At 47.2% G+C, this 16,705-nt stretch overlaps 1 protein-coding gene across 3 annotated transcripts in view; it reads right to left on the bottom strand.

The window, feature by feature from the left end:
• The window catches only part of Fam49b (family with sequence similarity 49 member B), a 132,124-nt gene that overhangs the window by 93,251 nt on the left and 22,168 nt on the right, over nucleotides 1-16,705 (bottom strand). For all 3 annotated transcript variants that reach the window (XM_005354553.2, XM_013348942.2, XM_026782488.1), the window contains exon 2: nucleotides 2,778-2,830. The gene's annotated coding sequence lies outside the window, so the exon portion shown is untranslated. The remainder of the gene's footprint in view (nucleotides 1-2,777; nucleotides 2,831-16,705) is intronic.

Raw genomic sequence — 16,705 nt, 5'->3', positions numbered from 1 at the left:
ATGAATTAGTCCCTCCCAGGTTTGAGCCCCTGGTTGGTGATCCAAGTCAGCACTGAAACTGTATACAAACAAAAAGCAAAACTGGACTCAGCAGGTTATATTTAGATACTTGTCCATGTTTGTAACAATAATAAAGAAAAGGCTATCAAGTTGAGAGTAGGGAGAACATCAGAGGGGCTGAAGGGAGGAAAGGGTAAGGAAGAAATTATGGAATTATATTGTAATTAGAACTGTAAAATAAATTAATAAATAAAAGTACAGATGACCATAATAATGCTCCCTCACAATTTTGTCCTGAGGGCTAAGTGGGTTAATGTAAGTACTCAGAACGGCGCCTGGCATGCACTTGACAAAGGACAATACTGTCCTATAGCGCGCTTATTCTCTCTCTCTATAGCTAAGCATTCTTTTAGCCCTGCTGATAGATATTAAATAAAATGACTTTCATTTCACTTCATTTTGGCTGGTTTTCAAATCTTTCTTCTTTCTTTTCTTGCTTTACCTTTCTGACATCACTGTCCTCCCTCGTTTTAGATATACTATTTCATCGTCTTATTGAAAGATTAAATTTACCAGCATCTTGAAATGGCTTGATCCTGAGTAGTTCACAAGTCTTAACTGGGACCGCTGTAGAGAGAGTCTCTGCCGTTTCAAGGGAGCCCTGTCAGGTATGCATTGATGAAATGCCCTTAAGGCCTGAGTTCGTGCTAGTGGTACGGGTTAGGCCAGTTCTCATACTAATTGTTCAGGTTGAAGGATATCATAAGTGATAAAAATCTTGACTCCACAAATATGTGTGTGTGTGTATGTATGTATATATAGTACAGTACCAAGTTTTTTATTTCTTGTGGATAACATTGTTTCAATTCATGGTAAACTTTCAGATAGTGAGGTTTTCTGGTCCCGTTTTCATAAAGAAATCAGACCTGCCAGGCTCCTGGCTATTAACCCCACCTTCTACCAGGCCTCCCTTCTAGATCCACTACAGAATTAAAACCCCAGCCACTGGAATCTTGGGCTACAAAGTCCCACGTAAGTCATAGTTTTGCTCACAATACCCACTGGCTTACACAGAAGAGCTGAGTTTCTGGCTGATTCTGGAATATGCGCTCCTACAGACTCCCCAAGAAGCAATGCTTTTATTTCCGTCAACTCTGCATTAGTACCGGGAAGTATTTGTGCAAATCAGCTTGGTATATTACACCAAGCAGAGACATCCAGGTCACCAAATCCAATATAGCCACTCTTTCATGCTTCAGTTCTATTTGGCATTAAAATTACAGCCCACAGGCTGCCAACAGGGCTCAGTAAGTGAAGGCACTTACCATACAAGCCTGGGGAACCTGAGTCAATCCCCAGAACTCACATAGATGTGATTGGAGAGAGCAGGCTCAAAAGTTGTCTCCTGATCTCGACATGTGCATACATGCTGCCTCCTCCCCACTCCATAATAAACATAAACTGTTCATAAAATGCAGCTGACTCCAGGTTTTGCGTCTAATGTCAGCATGTAATATAAAAACTGAAAACCCCAAAGTGAATCAAACATCCCATCAGGAGTCACACACTGAAGACTAGCAGACTATCTTTTATGACACACCACTCAGTCTTTCTTGTAGCACCGGACTGAGTGTCTTGATCTGAACACCCTTATGAAAGTTGATTCGGGGGGGGGGGCCATATTCAAATCTAGAAATATAGGAGACACGCGATGGCACCAGATGCTCAAACTTCAGAGGCCCCCAGACCAAAGACTAACAGAAAGAATCACAGATCCATTCCTCCCATCCCTCCTCACTCTAACACAAATGCCACCCCCAGGTGAAAAGACATGATCATCTATGCTATTTAAAGTGTCTTTGCCTTCCGTGTGCTTTGTTGAACAATTGTGTCTATATCTGTGTACATTAAAAAAAAAAAACACACACAATAAAGACCAGCAGAGTGTCTATTACTCAGGTACTGCTAAGCAGTGTCCTGGAAGGATGCGAAATCTGAGTCTCCTGATAGGTGGCAGTTAAATTGGGTGTGAGAGATAAACATTCGTCCAGCTGCGAGATCAAGATTTGGGTTTTACCGCATGCACGGTAAAGCCATTAAAATAAACATTAAGCGCGTGCCTGAGCAGAGGCTGCCGTGGGATGCTGCAGTAAGGGTTCCATACAATGGTGAAGACTCACCACAAGTTGGCCAGCTACATGGAAGAGGATGAGTAGACCAAGAGGCCCAGGAAAAGGAGAGAGAAGTGTCCTGCCAACTAGGGGGTGCTTGAGCTCAAAGCGAATGATTTTCTCACAGGTGCCCACTGAGGGTGACAAAATTACACAGGCTGACAGCTCTGGCTTGAAAGCCAGGTGATCACTGACTCAGCCCCCAGTAACAGAGGGACTGGGGCAAAGCACTTCCTTCCTATGACCTTTAGCTTTGTGGAACTGCTGTGAGAGCTGACTGGGGTAGTGGCTGCACAGTCTCCGTTCCAAAGTCTCTGCCGCCACTGTTACCTAGGACAGGAAGCACAGCAGTATCACCATCGCTCCGAAATTAGCTATTTAAATTACCAATCTGACTCAGTAGCCTGCAGATTCTCCACCCTCACCGGCAAAAGGAAAGAAACAATGCATTATGTACTGAAACTTCAACAGGACAGAACGCTTTCACTGAAGTGAAAGCCACCTCCTGGCCACGGCTGCCCACTCCGCTGTTTCTCCAGAGCGAGAGTGAGGAAGGCAGGATCCAGAGACAGGTGGCTAACGCCCCATGCCAACTCTGCTACTTACCAATGCGGTCACCTTGAAGGAATTACTCCAACTCCAGGCCTCAGTTTCTTCTCCTGTAAAAGAGGGATAGCAAGGCGTAAGCAAGCTACAGCAGACCTCAGCACTCTGAAAGCCTCAGGATTCCCAGCTTCACTATTACTTTGTCCCCTCCCAATACCTGTGACATGGTCTGAGGAGAAGAGTCTCAAGTACCATTTACATAGACCACAGAAAGCATCCAATCGCTTGGCGCTGTAACACAGTATAAATCACACTCAAGAACTATGTGGGTGCTGGGCATTAGAGGAATACACCTTCAATCCCGGCATGTGTATGGGAGGCAGAGGCAGGAGGATCTCCTGTGAGTTCAAGGCCAACCTGGTCTACATAGTAAGTTCCAGGACAGCCATGGTTTGGGGTGTTTTGTTTTTTGAGCCCTGTCTCGGAAAAACTAAACAACACAACAACAAAAAATTTAAGTCATCAAGTTACAAAAACAAAAATTATAGATGGAAATGGAGAGATGGTTCAGTGGTTAAGACTGTCTGCTGCCCTTGCAGAGGACCAGGGTCCGGTTTCCATCACCCATCAGGCGATTCACAACCACCTGCCACTCCAGTTCTAGGGGATCTGACACCCTCTTCTGGTCTCCACAGGCACCTGCGCATATGTGGCACACACAAACTCAAGCAGGTAGAAGGGCAGAGGCAAGGGGACCTCTGTGAGCTCAAGGCCAGCAGCCAGATCTACGTAGTGCGTTCCAGACATCAAGAGCTAGAGCGAGACCCTATCTCAGAAAGAAAAATAAATAAACAAACAAAATGAGACCTTTTAAAATGTCGCATTTAAAATACGTTTGCAATTTTGTGTTAGGAGACACTGAAAGCTATCCTTAGCTACATGCAGCCATGGCACATGGCAGGAGCGCTTCTCCAACGCTTCTCTCACTTAGCGCTTAAAATAGCCCTAGCCACCACAAAAGAAAGAGGAGAAGGGAGAGGAGGGGGAAGGGGAAGAAGATAAGGGATCTGTGGATGGGAAAGGAGGAGCTCATTCTGAGCAGTAATTTGCTGATGGTTGCACACAGCAAGGGCAGAGCCCCAACCATCTATAACCCAGGGTCATTCGGGCTGGATTCCAAGGTCCCAGAGGCAGAGGAGGGGCCATGTTGGCCTCTGAGATTCCAAATTCTAAGTCAAAGGATCCTGGAATTTGGGGTTGCTGCAGAAATCCTGGTCCCAGAAACATGCTCAGCTCAACTTGACTCTGGACTAGTCTCAGTCATTCTGCCCCTGAAGCATATCCTGTCTGGGGTTTCTATTCTGCACCGCAAAGGAAGCAAACATGTGCTGTGCCCCTCAGAGTTCTCACTCTCGGAAATCGCTTAGAGCAAGAGCTTGTGAATAAATCAAAGAGAGCTTTCGGAAAGCCAGCGTTCAACAGCATCCCTCTTAATGTGTGGCCAGCATTCGGCATGAAAATGGAGGCAGAGGTGTGTCTAGCCACGCTCACTGGCAGATGGAGGCAGGAGAGAATGCTCCCTTTTCTGACCCAGCCTTCAGCTGCCTTGGTGTTTTCACTGAGTTTTACATTGAGCTCTGAAACTACCGGAAGCCACTCAACCCACTTCATTTTATTCATAAAAGGCTTGGGGCTGGGACTCATTGTCACTGCTGCGCCAGCATGGTGCCTTTGGCAGCTCTGCCTGTGTTCCCGGGACAGGTGCCCTCCCCTTGTTCCGGGTGTATGCTTTAACATTTGGTTTTAAACTCATCACAAATGGCATAGAGAAAGGGAAGACTCGCCTGATCACAGTCATATCCTCAAATGTGTGTACACACATGTACATAAACCGTGAGTACACACCACACCATAAAACACATAGATGCACACCATATGCAAGTGTAGCCCACACCACAAATACTACACATATCATATACCTATATGTACCACACTTCACATATACAAGTACAACATACACATGACACATCACATGCCATAACGTACCACAGTGTACAAATGAAGCAGACACCACACACATATAAACCACATATGTACATGTATGTCACACACCACACATACCATGAATACACATCACACATATTCCACTTAAACACATGCAACATACATCACACACAACATGACCATATATCACACATATGCACATTATGTGTGCACATACGGCATCTGCGCATCATACTAAACACATGGATCGCACACACAACTCATATACCCTGTATAGGTATATCACACAACAGATACACATCATGAATAAACCACACATGCATACATATGCCACACACATATCCTCACACAGGCCATAGCAAACCATACATGCATGCATATACATCACTAGCAAATCATAAAAGCATGTGAGTGCTACACACAGAGACACACGACTGCCCCTTCTCCCATCTCTCCTTGCTCTAATTCTTAGACCAGATTTTTAGAACAGAAAATGGGGACAAGTTGTTCACTTGGGAAACTTTCTAAGACCTTGTGCAAATGAGAACCGGGAACAGGGTTGGAACTCTCATGAAACTCTTGGTTTGGTTTGTTTTTAAGAGCACCAGGGAAGCTGGCCACTGCACGACTTAGATGCAAACCCCAAACAGAGTATCTGCAGCAGAAAGAAGGTGGAATCTGAAGACAGATGACAATCTCTCACTCCCAAGTGTCCTGCAGAGAGAACCAAAGGCCAGCAGCAGACTCACCACGGGCTCCAGAGTCACCTGACTTGGGCCAAGTCACGTCTGAGTCCAGCAGCCTTTGCTACAGTGCAGATGCATGAGTCTCTCAGGCACCTACGGCCCATGCACTGTGGCCCCAGAGAGGCCACACACTGAGCTTTCCAGCCACCCAGGAACAAGTAGAGAAGAGAAGCAATTATAATTGAGAAGGAGAAGATGGCCAAAGGGGATGAGGACTGCTGTGGGCTAGCAATGCTATTCCATTGGCTCAGCCGGATGAAAGTAGGAACCAACCAGCAGAGCATCCCTAAAGAGGCCCTGTCCACAGTGACAGCTACAAGACAAGCCGCAGTGGTCCAGAGGCAGGAGCCTATCCAAGCAGTAACAGCCCAGTTAAGTCAGACCTGTCTAGAGACCAAGCATAAGAGGTAAAAGGGCTGAGACTAGATAGAGAGGAGGAAAGTAGCTTACCAGAGGAGCCTGCCTGGCCCAGGTCCAAGATGACCCCAGCCAGTCCTGGATCTCATTGGCCATCCAGCCTGACTTATCTGGGAAGCTACGGGCCAGTGAAAGACACTGTCTCAAAAAGACAAGGTGGAAGAGTGGTAAGGGTATAGAGATGGCTGAGTAGGTCAAGATGCTCGCTGCCAACCTGGTGATTTGTGTTTGATGTCAGGAGTCACGTGGCAGAAGGAGAAGACTGACTCCCACAGGTTGTCCTGTGACCTCCACACATGTGTCACAGGCAAAAACCAAAGGGCAACAAAATGGTCCAAGGGGTAAAGGTGTTTGGCACACACGGCTGAAGATCTGAGCTCCGTCTTTAGGCCCCACATAAAGGTAGGAGACCTAACTTAACTTGACAAAGTTGTCCTACGCCTTCCACACCTGCACCAAGGCGCATGCTGGCACATGGGTGTGTGACGTGTGTGCGTGTGCACACACTAATAAGAAAGGGGGCCAGTGAGAAGGTTTCAGTGGGCTAAGGTGCTTGCCACTGAGCCTGACGACCTGAGTTCCATCCCCAGGACCTTCAAGGTACGGGGAGAAAACTGCTGCAAATTATTCTCTGGCCCCCCTCCCCACACACGTGCACAACTCACCCCATACACGCACAGCCTCTTAGTATGCAAATCGCCTACAGGATGCTGCTGATCCACACAGGCGAGGCAAAGTCAGACTATAAATTACACTGGGAAATTCTGGAGCGGAGACATTTTGGGGAAACGTTTTTTTGCTAGTCTGCTTCGTTCCATAATTACCCTGACGCTCCCCACCCCACTCAACGGGAGAGAGACAAAGGAAAGCAGGTGTCGGGTGTATTCCACAAGGCACCACGTTCTCGGCTGCCGAACTTCACGACGGTAGCTTTAACAGTGAGAAATTCAGGACCGCAGTTTTGGCATGCTGCTGCTGGATGTCACCCAGGCACAGGTAAACAGGATCCCAGAAGAGGAAACCGCAGCACCAGATGGCCCTGCGGCTCCCTAGGTGATCTCCATGAGCAGCTGGGCCAGAGAAACACCAGGCAGGCTAACTCATTAGCCCAGGGAAGCCCCTGGGAAATCTTATCTGCAAGTGAAGAACTCTTTGTAATTAAATAAAATAGCAGATGTAAAAGTACCCAGCAGTGCCTGTTACCCAGAAGACAATAAATGTTAATTAAACAAGCAAATATAATTCAAATAATTACTCCTTCCCCTCCGCGAATTCATCCTGGAACTTTATTGACGTGTTTATCACTTGCTTTTTTTTTTTTTCTGGTGACCAAGATTCATTCTACATCTGATAATAAAATTATAAACTTACACCCATAATCCTATTCCATTCCAAGAGCTGGGCAAGAGTCCTTGCAAACCTCAATCATTTTATTCAGCTGGTAAAACTTTCCCCAAGAACAGGGCTAATAAATAGTATCTATGCAATAAACATTCGCTGCTTAGAATGAGCCTTCAGATCTATTCTCGCGTGAAACTCGCCATCGTTTTCCCAAATGAGGCTGAAACACACTCCACAGGATTAGGAGGGTTTAGCAATAAAGGAGCAATGATGTGGGGAAAGAGACAAAAAGAGCCACTATGCAAATTAATTATTTTGGAGAGGAGGAATCTCAAAGCCATGGACGCACAGACATTCGTCCATTCAAGGGCTGTGCAGAATAGCACCCTGTTAACGTAAGACTGTTCCTGGAGTCACCTGCAAACAGTAACACCGCAAGTTACAAGTAACACCTACAAACCGCCCCTTGTTCTAACTTCTCTCTGCACCCTCCAGAGGCTTGAATGGCCCTTAGCCTTCAGGTTTGAGAAGCCAAGGAAATGTCTTTAAAAAAACAAAACAACAAAACCAAACCAAAAAAAAAAAAAAACAAAACAAAAAAAAAAAAAAAACAAAACAAAACAAAAAACAAAAAAACACTAGAAGGCAATTTCTGAGCCTCAGGAGGTTCCACTATAAAGAGAACATTTCGGGAAGTCTGGCTGCCCTGCTGGACTGGTGGACTGGATTACTCCCAGCCAATGTGCCAAGCAGACAGGACACCCTTCCTCCAGGTCACCTGACCCTTGCCTCACTTCCCTTCCTCGTACCTCCTTCCCCCCAAAATGGTCACATCACGTCTTAAATTCACAAGACTCAAAATCCCCATCAAACATAGGGGATCAATATACGATGACGGTGTGATCAGTAAGGACTGAGTGGCTGGACTACCACTGTCCAGGAGGAGATGAGGACATGGCCCACCACAAAGGGGTCTCACGCCCAGGGGAACAAACCCACTGGCTGCAATACCACAGGGTGAGCATGGCTCTGCAAAGCTGTAGACAGGATCACAGAGGCAACACGAATACTTGCCCTCAAAGGAGTGAAATAAGAGAACCGTTGTAGGCAATGGTAACATTTAGAGGTTCTCTCAGCCCTTGTCAGCCACTTCACCCCTAATCTTCCTGCCATTTTCTATTAGCCCCTAGTACCCATCCTGACACTTTTAATTAGGTCAAAAGCACCCTCAGGGTGAACAGCTTGTATGAGCAATCACAGAAGTATTCATTTTAATTTTGATAATATCAGTACGCTATATAGCTCAACACACGAATTATCTGAATATAGACCTTCTAACTCATGTTTCATTTGCTCTTCTGGGCAGCCAAGGACTAAATTGCTAGTATGGGCTAACTGTGGAGAGGCTCACACAAGGGATTCCAATTTGTCTTGGCTGCTTTGAGGTTTTGCACCAGAGGCTGGGGAGATGGTTCAGTCAGGAAAGTGTTTGCCACGCAAGCATGAGGACGCTAGTGTGATCTCCAGTACACCCACATAAGAAGCTGGGCACAGCAATGGACACCTAGAATACCTGGGCTGCGATGGAGGGCTGACAGCTGGCTCTCCGGCGCATGCTAGCCAGCCAGTCTAGCTTCCAGACCAATGAAGGAGCCTGCCTCAGAAAGTAAGTGCAGAGAGAGGGAGGTAAACGCTTTATGCCAACTTCTGTTCATGTGTGAGCATGCACACATATGAACACACACACACGGTCATCTGAGGTCTCTTCACATTTAATAGTCCCTGACATTGTAATCTTGTCCACTGAAGACCCTGAGACAACAGTGTCCTTTGTAAGGGTAAGAAAAGTTCCCAACATCAACTCTCAGAGCCAAGGGAAATGGTGGCAGGACACTCGGCGGATCTTGTTCAAAGACACACACACCAACAGGCTCCCTTAGCTATGTTTTTCCCTTTTCTTTTCTTCCAGGCACTTTCAGAACCCAACCTTGAATTTACATACCCTCCCCAAAGTGAGGCACGGTAGTACAGGCCTCTAACCCCTACAGAAGCAGGCAGCTCTCTGTGAGCTGGAAGCCAGCTAGATCTACATAAGCAAGTTCCAGGACAGCGAGGGCTACATAGTGAGATTTGTTTCAAAATAAATACATTTTCTCATAGTATCAAGATCTAGTATTTGCATATAAAACGGTTTCTAATGATTACAACTCTATGTCCAAGTGATAAATCTGTCTTTACCCCCTAGAAAATCTGTTGTCCTTTGAAGAGGGACAGCAACTAAACAGTAGAAACTTAACATGTTGGTAAATGTTAAAAATAAATATTTGGAAGCCTTAAGCCAACCATGTGCTTAACCTAATAACATTGATAATAACTGCACTTCAATAAGGTTTTGTTTAGTTTATGGTACTGGGGACTGGCCCCAGGGTCCATGCACGCTGCCCAAGCGCTCTACCATCCAGGTGCATCCCTCAGACCTTATAAATGGTCTCACTCAAAAGCCCAGTTCAACCTTCCTTTGATTTAATAAACACAGTGTGGCATTGAGGAGGAGGCAGATAAGGGATGGGAACACACCAGTACACACTGAATAGACACACAGAGACCCAGAACCATCACAATCAAACCCTAATCCCGTGAAATAAGCTGCAGTGGGGACAAGGGCAAATCCCCTGGCCGACGGACAACAGTAGTGATGTTTCTGAATCAGTGGAGAACTTCTTATCAACTGTCTTCTGAGTATAAGGATGGGATGGATGCCTTTGAAGATCAGTCATTGGTAACCTGAGAGATGAGCAATACTGCATCTGGGAACCTGGTCTACAGTATGAGGGCCCCATATTGGCTGCCATGTTTCCTGGTTCAGTAGCTCTCGCTTCCAAGGCCCTCCACCTGGAGAAGAGCTTCCCGGGTTTGGGGTCTCCATGCGGGTTTAGGGTCTCCATGCCCTCCAGACGGGCGAGCACCTAGGGTGTGGTCACGCTTTCCTGGATCTGGAGTGAGTAGAGAGCACAGTCCTTTTTGACCCTAGCTCTAAGAATAGCAAGTAGGGGCATCAACATGGGAACTGGGTAGTGAACCAAGAGATCAAGTTGTCACAGACCTTCCCAGCTTTGGCCATGCAAGTCTCAATCAGGATAGGGGGTCACTTCCGCAGTGGGCGGCCACAGGATCCCACAGCCTGCTCAAGTCTTTCATCATCTCCAAACACCCTCCCATTCACATGGCTTCTGAGGTCAGTGGTGTCCAGCAGAATTTGACACCATGATGGAGACTGTCTTTAGACGCGCAGCCTGTGTGGTTAGGGCCACTGGAACACTGTCCAGTCGAGAAAGAGAATTTTAAATTCTATTCCATGATAATCAATATAATCTTAACTAACTCCATGCAGCAGATGGCTACCTGATCTGGGCACATGAAATATGGCCTTGAGTAACCAATCACTGCATACAGGAAGGAGCTCTGGAGTCAGGGACACCTGGGTCCAGTGCATGATCTGCTTAGCACAGCACTCGGCATCTCAAAGAAACTTGTTTCTGCATCTGCCATTCTTTAGACACACCCTTCACGATTTTCAGAAACGCGGGGCCATAGGAGAACCTCTAAACATAGGATTTCTCAACAGGTAGCTGGACAAAATTCATGAAAAATGAAAAAAAAAAATCTTACACTGAACAACAGAAAACCAATATGTGAATATCAGCTGGGTCAGAGTTCCAAATCCCTGTCCATTTTCAACTGGGTCTCCGTGGGTCTCCGTGGGTCTCCGTGGCCAGGGTTGACTTCCGGAGTTCACACTTTGCTTTCTTTATCCTCAGGCCTTCATTTCACTGTTGCTGAGTTTCCTCAGAAGACACTTGGTCATCACCACCATGTCCCTAATAAATGTGACTATATCTAAACTCATTAAGATGTGTAAGTTAAATATGGGCAATTTATGTATATCAGGTTCATATACCTTAATAAAACCATTTAAAAAAATACCCTACTAAATAAAACTGAACAGGACTCCAGATGGGACAGGTATTAACAGGTGGTAAGTACATCAGAGCCCCTTAACCTCAACCTTAGTGGTTGACTAAAACCTCAGATGGTTCGGAATCTTCTATACACCGTTTCTCCTTCTACATACATACATACATACCCATGACAAAGTCTAGTCTAGAAAACAGGCACAGTTAAGGATTGGGAATGACAAACTAATGACAGACTCTAACCATGAATGTGACCTCCCTAGCTTTCTTTCTGTGTGTCACAGTTGCCACGGGGCAGGTAGCACATACAGCATGGAAACGCTGGGTGAAGGGATGCTATGCTGGGAACTTCTATTACACTACTTAAAACTCACGAACTGCTCGCTCCTCGAGTGCTCCACTAGCATTTTCAGATATGGGAACTGAAATGGCGCCTCTCCTCCATGGCTCACTAAGCGAAACCATCCTCATGGCCTACTCTGTGCTCTGGAGTCTGGCTACACCAAGGCCTGTTTTCTCCTTTGCCTTATCCTTCTCTCCTCCCACCACCCAGGAAGCTGACCCCTGCCACTCTCCTAGCGTTTCTCCTGAATGCCTAGTGCCTCCACTGGTAATGACGACCAACCATATGGCCGGAAGCATCTCATACCCCCCCCCCTCTCGCCCCGTGCCTGGAACTAATGAGAAATCACCATTGTCATTCTCTGGTAAAGGGTTACATAATTCATGTCAAATATTTGTTCACTGTCCAAAGCCCACAGAACTGAACTGGGCAGGGCAAAGGGGGTAGAGAGACATGCAACACATGGATGCAAATAAACGACGGCTGGCTAAGGTGGCCTGGCATATCCTGAGAGAGGAACAAGGCAGATACCCACTGAGAGCCTGAGAAAGCAACTGCTCCCGGAGCAGCCACTGCCCCACCCTTCAGGACCTCTGCAATCCACCAGAGCTCCAGAAGGTCCGTTGTTGTTGGGTATTTTGTTTTGTTTCTCACTTAGCTCCCAAATAAATAAATGTTCTTACTTATGAATGCCTGGCCTTCACTTGGCTTGTTTCTAACCAGCTTTCCCTGGATTTTTCTGTCTACCTTTTGCCACTCGGCTTTTACCTCTATTCTATATTCCTTTTTCTCCTTCTAACTCCGTGGCTGGCTATGTGGCTGGCCGGCTGGCCTCTGGTGTCCTCCTCTCCTTCTCCTTTTCTCATTTCTCACCTTTCTCTGTTCTCTCAAGCCTACATTTCTCCTCCTATTTATTCTCTCCACTTGGCAGGCCTGCCTATTCCTCCCCTGCCCAGCTACTGGCCGTTCGTCTCTTTATTAGACCAATCAGGTGTTTAAGACAGGCAAAGTAACACAGCTTCCCAGAGTTAAACAAATGCAACATAATTTTGCATCATTAAACAAATATTCCACTGCACAAACGAATGTAACGCATCTTAAGCAACTATTCCACAAGGGCCCCGTCTGCAGACGGGCCCCTCGGATGTCCTCGTGAGTTCACGGTGCCCTGTAGGGAAGGGAGAGGCATTTTCCTCCCAGGCTCATGGTGCTTTCTACTGAGCAGCAGGAAGCACCACCTTAGCTGCTCAATGGCCTGCTTCCAGACCAGCTGGGAAGGAAGCAGGGCCTGCGGAGCCCTCCCCATTTGCCCACGTGCCCTCACACTTCCCAGCATCCAGCAAGGAAAAAACCACACAGGCCAGGGAGGCGCTCTCGCGCTCTCTCTCTTTCTCTCTCTCTATCTCTCCCTCTCTCTCCCTCTTCCTCTCTCCTGCAATAGAGCAGGTAGTGCCTGCAGCAGGGCTATGCAGACAAGAGAACTGATGCCCATCATGGGGTAGTGTTGACCTTCCTGAAGGCCATCACTCCTGGGCACAAATGAGAGAAAGTGGCATGAGGAACACAAAAGAGCACAAGGAGGCCTTAGAAAAGGTGGAAAAAAAAAGAGAGAAAGAGAAGGAAAGGAGAACGAAAAAGGATGGTGGATGCATGCAGTATTGACCCCACGGGCATGTCATGGAATAAGCCACACCTCCCTCCCTCCCTCCCTCCTTCTTTCCCTCTTCATACTCACTCCCAAGTACAGATCACCAATGGAGCAGAAACCTCAGTGGCCAGGAATAGGAAAAGGGCCATGCCCTGCCGTGCACAGCTGCTGCCTTACCTGACAGCCCCAGGCCCCTCTGGGGATGCACTTATGTTCCCATGGGACATCTTAACTATCCCTCCCTGTGCTCCAGGGGTGGCACGTAACCTAAGCGAATACCGTCAAAGCATGGAACCTTCCAGAACCAGCGGGTGGTCCAAGAATGGACCTAAGATTCTAGTTAGGCTATAATTACTGTCCCTGTATTTGACTCAAGCTGCTGGGAAGGAGGCGCATTTATCCCAATAGTCTGTGTCCAAGTTGCGGTAACCTCTTGCCATCTTGAAGGAAGACATGGCCTGGGAGACAGGAGACCCATCTCAGCAAACAGACCACTGGGCAGCTCCCCGCAATCGGACCACTGCCTGGCACCCAATTCTCTCTAACTTCAGTGACTCGGGCTAGATGAGGTAGAGACAGTGCCACCTGCAATCAGTGGGTGACGGGCTGCTGCTGCCACCCGTCCCCACTTCCTGTCCGAGCCCCGTGTCAGGTCTGAATTGTGGCTTGCAAGGAAGTCGAGCCGTGAACATCCGTCTCTCGTTATGGACCCCACTTCCGTCTTGCTCTCTGCCCTCCTTCTGCCATCTTATCTCATGGTAAACCCTGCAAGGGCTGGCAGCTGCTTACAGACAGGCTGGGGGCCTCTAACGCAGCCTGCAAAGCCACCATGGAGCTCCTCTTGCTGACCGGCAGCTCAGGCTCACAGGACCAAACATTCTCTGAGCCTGGGAGGTCCTTCTACCTCCAGGCATGTCATGTGTCGCCTGGAAGGGACAGGGCTTAAGATCCTCATTTACGGCACGCGTCCTCTGAGGACAACAGTGACCCTCTCGCGTTCTACCTCTCTCTTCTTGGGTAAAAGCCCCAGGTCCTCACAGGGCTGAAGTCCACTTTGTAAGAGCCTGCTAGACCCCGTCTGTCCCTCAGTGTGAGCCTGAGGACTTCCAAAGCTTTCCAACCCCTGCCTCACTTGGAAAGCCTCTGGGTTCAACAAGCCTTTGTTATTTAAATAACAGCAAAAAAGGGTTTACTGTAGTAAGGGAAAAAATCTGAAGTTTACATTTCTTTTGGAATAAAAGTTCTCTTGACACTGAACAGGGACAACGCCAACACTGCAAGACCCCAGGATTAACTCAACCCTCCCTGTTATTGTGAAGTCAGGGTTTCACACACCCAGACTGGCTTCACATTCTCTGTCACACCTAAGGATGACCTTGTACTTCTGACCCACCCCCCCAACCACAGCCAGTTTGTACGGGTGCTAGAGACGGCTAGGACCTTGCTGTACACACTAGGCAAGCATTCTCTGAGCCACATCCTCGGCCCCAAACTCTCCCACTTAACAGAGGTCAAAGCTGAAATGCCAAGCAGTGACGTCAATTCTGACATCATCACATCCACGGGCAGAAGCCCCACGGTGCCTTTCCCTCTGACACCTCGAACAGACTGTATCTTCATTTCAGCGTGTTTAAGCTCCAACACTAACTCTCACTTAAAACCGTACAGCACACACAGAAGTCCTCCCGTCTTCTCTTTGCACTCACTCTCATGGGGCTCTGAGACCTGGCATCAGTTTACTGGGGAAGGGTGCTAACCTGCCAGGCATTGGGCCTCTTGTGGTTTCACACTCTCTGCCTTATGGGTAAACAGCCCTGACATGGGCAACTGTGGGGGTGTTCTGTAAAACTCCCAGACCCTGCAAGTTGCCACATTCTGGGTCATTACATCTTCTTAATGTCTCACACGCACACACTTCAGTTCTAAAAAAGAGAAAATCTAGATCTCACGGTTTGAAATCTCCACCTCACTGGTTACTTGAAAGAAACCAAACTAAGTGAGTCCAGAGACAACATGATTTTGGCAAACACCTTAAATCAATAGGTAAGGAACTTTGGAAAGCAGCAGGTTCTGGACCAGCTGCCTCATCAAGGCAGGAGAGAGAGAGAAAACAAAACAAAATAAAAACAGAACTCACTCTCTGTCTCCACGACATCTTCTGAAGGGAGTGATGCAAAGCCAAGAGCTGCTGCCTTGTGAAGCACTTGCTTCTGGAGGTTACACCCCACTAGTGCCCGACACAAAGGGGCACCAAGGAGGGGACCCACCAACACGTGTCCCAAGACTCTGTGTATGTTCAAAGATGTATCATGCATATTTCACAAAATAAATGATATTTTTGTTGTTGTGTTTGTTTAAAAACAGGGTCTCACTGTGTCTTTGGCTGGCCTGGAACTCTCTTTATAGACTAAGGTGGCCTTGAACTCACAGTGTCAACCTGCCTCCACCTTCCCAGTGCTGGGATTAAAGGTGTGTGACACCATGTCCGGTTATATACAATATACACAACATATGACTATGTCCATGAGTGCATAAATAGTACAGAACACATTACATGCATAAGACGGTGCATGCCTTTAATCTCAGCACTAGGAAGGCACGAACAAGTGGAAGCTCAAAGTCAGCCTGGTCTACATAGAAAGTTCCAGGACAGTCAGGGTTATAAAAAAGACCAAGCTAGGGAGGTAGAATGAAAACTCCAAGGGACAAACAGTGTCCGTAAGCTTTAGCCTAGTGTCCACCTGTGCTCAATAAACAGCTGTGATGTGGGATTCCCCTGTGTGCTGTGAATACCATTGGCTAATAAAAAAAAAAAAACTGTCTTGGGCCTGCACAGGGAATATAGGTAGGTGGGGGGAAACTAAGCTGAATGCTGAGAGAAGGGAGGCGGAGTCAGAGAGAAGCCACGTAGCCCTGCCAGAACTTTTCCTGGTAAGCCACAGCCTCGTGGGGATACACAGATTAATAGAAATGAGTTAAATTAACATGTAAGAGTTAAGTCAATAGGAAACAAGAGCTAATGGGACAAGCAGTGATTTAAATAATACGGCTTCTGTGTTATTATTTCACGTCTGAGCTGCCAAGCAGCCGGGAACAAACAAGAGGTCTCCCTGCAACACAGCTGTCACTAAGGAGGTGGCAGAAGAATCAGACATTCAAGCTCTTTTTCAGCTGCACAGGGAGTTCAAAGTCAGCCTGGCATACATGAAAATCTATCTTTAAAAAAAAATTTTTTTAAAGACTTGACCTGCAAGAAAGCCTAGCAGAAACAGAAGAAAGGAATGGGGGGAGAAGCAGAGAGACGAATGTAATGTCAGGCAGAGGCTAGCGAGCAGGGCACAGCAGGCAGCCGTGGGCTGCGGCCAGTGACCAAAGCAGATGCAAGTGAGCACTGAGGAAGGCAGGCTGGCCCAGGATCTTGGAGTCGGCTTGGCTTTCTTTAATGGTTGCAGGGATATACTGAGGGCTTTAGGCCATGGCAAAGCAAGCTGACTGGTCTTTTTTTTTTTTTTTTT

This window comes from Microtus ochrogaster, chromosome 15, assembly GCF_000317375.1.
Source record: "Microtus ochrogaster isolate Prairie Vole_2 chromosome 15, MicOch1.0, whole genome shotgun sequence".
In the NCBI taxonomy this organism is placed as follows: Eukaryota; Metazoa; Chordata; class Mammalia; order Rodentia; family Cricetidae; genus Microtus; species Microtus ochrogaster.
The sequence above is the reverse complement of the archived record's forward strand: the minus strand, read 5'-3'. Positions and strand labels throughout refer to the sequence as shown.